General features: G+C 37.6%; 1 pseudogene; it reads right to left on the reverse strand.

Annotated features, from left to right (window-relative positions):
• The window catches only part of LOC149570251 (uncharacterized), a 28,109-nt pseudogene extending 23,053 nt beyond the window's left edge, over positions 1–5,056 (reverse strand).
• Positions 5,057–6,000: the final 944 nt, after the last annotated feature.

Genomic DNA, 6,000 nt, shown 5'->3' on the forward strand with positions numbered 1-6,000 from the left:
TGCTGGCTATTTTCATGGATTTGGAAAAAATTGACTTTTTGGGTCTCATACGATTGAAAAAGGTTTGATAATATATGATTAGGTGTCTGATATTGTCATCTAAATGGGGAGCAATAGTCATCAAAAGGATAAACAAAAAAGGAAGGTATTGAATGAAGATATTGCAACATATAGGGAAAGGAAAAAGCCAATTCACCAAAGGAAGAGACAAGGTATGTTAAATATGAGTCAAGTTGATGATGTATTGGTTGAAGGTGAAATCATAGAGTTAGATAATGAATATGTGTAGTTATGGAATGAAAATTTACCAACTAATAACGATAATGGCATGATTGAAAATTTAGAGAATGAAAATTTGGAGAATGAAATGCCACTAGGTCATAATGTAAATTGCATGATTGACCATGTCGAAAATGACAATACACAAGAACCTTATATATCTCCTAATTATAATTGACATGAAGGTTCTAGAACACCAAAATGGATAACTAAAATTGATGAAATGATTACTACCAATTTGGAATGGAAAAATTAGAAAGAACCATTTTCTTATGGGCTACAAGACTATATAAGATGTTTTTCAACAACAAGATAGTGGTGGAGCAATGTAAACATTTTATGCACTTATTAAAGATAAAAGACATGAGACTTGTGCTTTCAAAATTGAAGATTCAATAAAAAATTGGAAAGAAATGTCATTATTGTGAAGAATATTTTTAGTGCTCTCAATAGCATTGGAAAAAATAGTAGGGAGAAGGATGAGAGAGCTACTCAAAGGGTTATTGCAACCTCTTTGGTAAGTCATCATTTGAGAAAGGGTAGATATATGAGTAAAACTTGTATTGACTTGAACCTAAATCATTCTACTTTGAGAAGAGCACTTAGTAGACAAGAGAGAATTGATGATCCTCTTCAAAATGAAACATGGGCTTTTGGTGGGAGACTCACACATTTTGATAAGAAGCTATCCAATGATGTGAAGGAAGAAATTACACAACTTTGGCACTCTAGCTCAAGAGTATCACCCAATGGTAAAGATGTGTTGAAGTTGAGAATTCACATGAAAGACTGCATGCCATATCTTAAACATTATTTTTAGGTAAGTCAAACAATGTTGTTCAAACAATTTAGAGAGAATCATCCAAGTCTTCATATATCACAAAGGGCTTTTGAATCGTTGAAGCCATTTTATTGTGTGCCACTTAAAATTCAAAATAAATGTTGTTGCTAATATCATGTCAAGTTTTTTATGCACCATGAACTATTATGCTCCATCCATTCTACTTCACATAGTAAAGAAATGTTGGAGAATTGTGGTGCTAGTGGTCTTCCAAAATCATCAAGAGACTTTCTAGATCAATTTTTATGTCATAGAGTCGATGGTTTGTTCTTTCATAGAAATACTTGCTTGAATGAGAAGTTTTAGGAATTTGGTGGCTTATCCAAGTTTGACATGTGTCTATGAGGGGTGTGAACAAGATCTTGGGAAGACAATAGTAAAAAAAAAGATATATGAAATGGTGAAATACACATTGAAGAGTGGGGTGAGGGCTCTAGATGTGAATTAGTTGCAAAAGAAATTTGTGTGGCTAGTTTTATTTCAGATTTCAAGACAAATGTTCTCTACAAATATGCAAGACATAATCATAGGTCTCAGTGGTTGGATAAACAATTTAAAATGTGTAAGGAGACTTTTCCCATTGGCACTATTAAATTAGTTGTTGAATTTGCTAAGAACTACATATTGTAGCCTCAAAATGAGACACAATCTTAGTATTACAACTCCATTTAGATTGCTATTTTTTTCCACATAACATATAGACATGCCCCTAATAGTGTAGAAGATAATCAAAAGATTATTAGAGAGTACCATTTTTATATGAGTGATGATAGATCTCACTCTCATGAGTTTGGTCAAAATTTTTTTGAGAATTATTTTGATTTCTTACAAGAGCATGCAATTGCTATAGATAGACATATGATTTAGTTAGATAATTGTACAAATCAATTGAAGAATGCTTGCATTCTTTATTGGTTGTGTAGGATGCATGTAGAGAGGGGGTGCCTCATATTTGGAGTTTTTTTGAGTCTGGCCATGGGACAAGGGAACATGATGGAGCAAGGGCACGTGTGAAGAGAGCTCTAGTTAAGGAGCAATTGAAGATTTCAAGAGAAAAGATTCTTGATGCTTGTAGCATTCTTGATTGGTGTAGTTCATGATTATCACAAGGGGGATTCCTAATTTACTAGAATGCAAGTTCTTTTGGTTGGTTGAGGAAGGGTCCATAGGTGATAGATTAGATTGTTCTACAGTGAGAGACTCATAAAATATGCATTCATTCCAGAGTTTTTATTCTAGTACATGGACCATTTGGAAACTACAACTAGCTTGATTTTGTCCTAGTTTTTTTTAGTGTGATTGGGATCAATGTGAGTCAAGTGAGTGGGTGGACACATGGGCTCCACATTATCTTACCCCATTTTCTATCCTACCCTCTATTAGAAATGATGGCATGGAAAGTTCACTTGAGCATAACTATCTATCAGATCTTTTTTAGCCAAGACATGTCTTTGCATTGGTTGTACTACAAGACAATGATGAGAAATAAAATTATTGGTTAGCATATAAGAGTTAAACAAAAGCTTGCACAATCGATCATAGATGATGATGGATTTACATATCCTACTAGTTTAGTGGTTGTCACTAGAACATGGTTGTGGACATACATGATTAGAAGGAACGAAATTCTTGCATTCAAAGACTATCAGAAGAACAAAATAATTCTCATATATTTGCATCATATTTTTCTATTACTAATGCTGATCATGAAGCCCTATTGGAGAAGCTAAAATAGAGAGGACCGTACTAGAACACTCGACTAGGTATATTTACTTCATAAGTTATTTTGTTCATAATGATTCAATGAACTGATGATTATCTTGTATAATACAATAAGTTAAAAATAAATTTTATGATATTTGAATGTAAGTACATCATGAGGAGTAGCCATGTATGAAGATTAAAAAAAAAAAGAAGCTGAATGAAGAAAAATCTTTTTTTTTTTTGACACTATGATTTTTAACAATACTTTTATTGACACTATGATTTTTGACACTACTATTTTTGGTAGTTGTGTATTGATTTAATAATGAATAAACACTTGAGATATTATAAATGTAAACTTTTTTTTTATTAGGAAAACAGGTTTTGAGAGGACCTAAAACCCCATACAGATGGATTTTGGCAGGGATCTAGAACCCACAAGATGGGACGCTTCCTAGGATAGGGACAGATTCCCAAATCCAAAAGAAAAGAATAGCAGCCAAGAGAAGAAGATCCACAAAATAGACTACAAACAGAGGTAATAAAGGAGCCAAAGACCCCAAACTATTACCAGATCAGCATAGAGAAACAACCACTAACAACCTACTCACCTGAGCAGCATCTAGGGCCAACAAACAAGCTAACCGCTAAAACTGTTGCACAAAGATAGGAAGAAAAAGCTAGAGCAGCATGTAGGGCTAGGAGGAAAGAAACCACCCTTTCATAATGATACAACTTGCCAGAAAATGGATGAGAAAGTTAGAGATCACTGGCATACACACGACTCTACAGATATGGACAAGCCCAAAAGGGTTTTGAAAGGCTTCCCCAACCTTTAATGAAGAGGAAGGAGAGAGGAACACTCCCCTCACCACCTATTCATAGCCAGCCTGACAAAAAATAATAATACAATCAATGATCACAGGCTTAAAAGAAAATCTCTAGTAGCGGCCACCCAAACCTCCAAATCTCCAGCCCACCTCTTCCAACCATCTTCTTGCCACCTCTATAGGCTGAGCCTCCACCTCTAAAAGAACTTCCACCTCAAAAGGAAGTATGAAAGAGGAGTGAAGATTTAGGGAACAAAATCCAAAGATTAGGAAGAACCACCACTGAAGCTAGGGGACAGCCTTGTAAAGGCCTCTCCCTGAAGGGATTTGAGAAGGAACATCTCCTTTCAGTAGAACAAACTGTAGCAAAAGATAAATAACAAGATATGGAGCAGCTGCATCATAACACTTTGGGCATAACCCAGATAACTTCCCCATAGAAGAAAACTCATATGGACACAACCAGCCACCAAAAGACAATATGAAAAGAGGAACCTTCCAAAGCAATTGAGATCCCTCCTACAACAAAAATCCTCCTCTATCGGACTTGTGTCCACCTCCAAAGAAAGCCAGAGTAAGGGAACCAAGTGGCAAGAAAAGCACCCCCACCATATTGCTTAAAGAACAGAGCCCACCTCTAAAGGGTTTGACCCCACCTAAAATAGGGGCAAAAATGGAAGAAATCTAGGAGGAACATGATTTTTAGGACCAACAAGGAGCCTGAGCCAAAAAAAAAATCTGAAAGACCAGGATCCACAAGCACCCTTGCCCCAAAAGCCACAACCCCAACAGCCTCCTTCACCCCCACAGCATCCAAGGCCAAAAACTCTACAAGAATGGTAGAGGACCCTATGAAAAGGAGCCCAGGCATAGGCAGAGAGAGAGTAGCCACTAAAACCTAATGAGAGGCAGCCAACCCACTCTCCAACTCCTCGACAACCCAAATAATAGGGAAAGTAACCTCCCCCCAGCAAATATAGTCTAGGAGAGCAGAACCCCCCGCATAAGGAGACATAGAGGAGGAGAGAGGAGAACCCCAAACACAAAGCCAGTAGCCCTCATCCTCAAGACCACCCACAACCCCATCTGAGTCGACAAAAACAACGGTGATGCTACCATCACCAATGGCAAAGCTAGGGAAAACTCTCGCTCTGCATCCTCCCATGCTTCCATCTTTGCAGTCAACAGTCAAAGGGGGTGCCCATAGGGAAGCCCCAGTCATGAAGAAACACTAGGAAGGCCAGGAAAGGGCCTATCAACCCAAGCTCTCGATGTCAGACACATCACCAACCTGGGAGACCAACCTTGCTGCATCTTCATCCGCCTCACCATCGTCTTCTTCCTCTTGATCAATATTCAAAATCCTACTCTCGCTCCCGCTCCCGCTCTTCCCGCTCGCCATTAAAAAAAAAGTAAAAATTACACTTGTTAGTACTAGATGTAAATGTAAACTTGTTGATATAGTCTAAGAAACAAAGATGATTTTACTTAATGCAATTTATGTGGAGGGGCCTAAAAAATGTTGATTTTAATACATACTAACACCAAACTTGCACTATATCCAATTCCAAAAATTTGAGAGAGGTAAAAAATAATATTTTTGCTTAATATTAACCCTAGTGACACTCTTGTTCCAGCCATAGAGAGCCTCCATCATCCATAGCCACCTCATATAGAAGAGTCTCCAAGGTGCTCTAAGTTCTTGTCGAGGTCGATCTTCTAAGGGTCTTAACTCAAAGATCATGAGGGTTGTCGATTAAACATAAAATGTTATAGGGTGGTCATTGTGAGGCCTAAAATAACCTATCTCATTTTTGAGAGATCACATTCTGTTTGGATTTGGCATAGTGATCTCACTCGATGCCAAAACTCACAGTATGCCTCAGTTCATAGGTGCATCATAGTGTAACTTTGAAACCACTAATCATGACATCAAATCATTAGTGCCATTAGCTCTAGATGGGTAGGTGAGCCCTAGTGACACCCTTGTTCTAGCCATGAAAAGCCTCCATTTTTTATGACCACCCCATATTGAAGAGTCTCCAAGGTGCTCTAAGTGAGGGACGAGGTCAATCTTCCCAGGGTCATAACTTGGAGCTCATGAGGGCTATCGATAAAATGTCAAATCCTATAGGATGGTCATGTCAAGGCATAAAATAACATATCTCATTTTTGAGAGATCACATTCTATTTGGATTCAGCACAATAATCTCACTCAATCCCAAAACTTGTAGTGTGCCTTAGTTCATAGGTGCACCACAATGTACCTTTGAAATTGCTAATCTTGGCATCAAATAATCAATGCAATTAGCTTTGAATTGGTGGGTGAACCCTAGTGACACCCTT

This window comes from Cupressus sempervirens, chromosome 3, assembly GCF_028749045.1.
Source record: "Cupressus sempervirens isolate cs-2001-9-10 chromosome 3, ASM2874904v1, whole genome shotgun sequence".
Classification (NCBI taxonomy): Eukaryota; Viridiplantae; Streptophyta; class Pinopsida; order Cupressales; family Cupressaceae; genus Cupressus; species Cupressus sempervirens.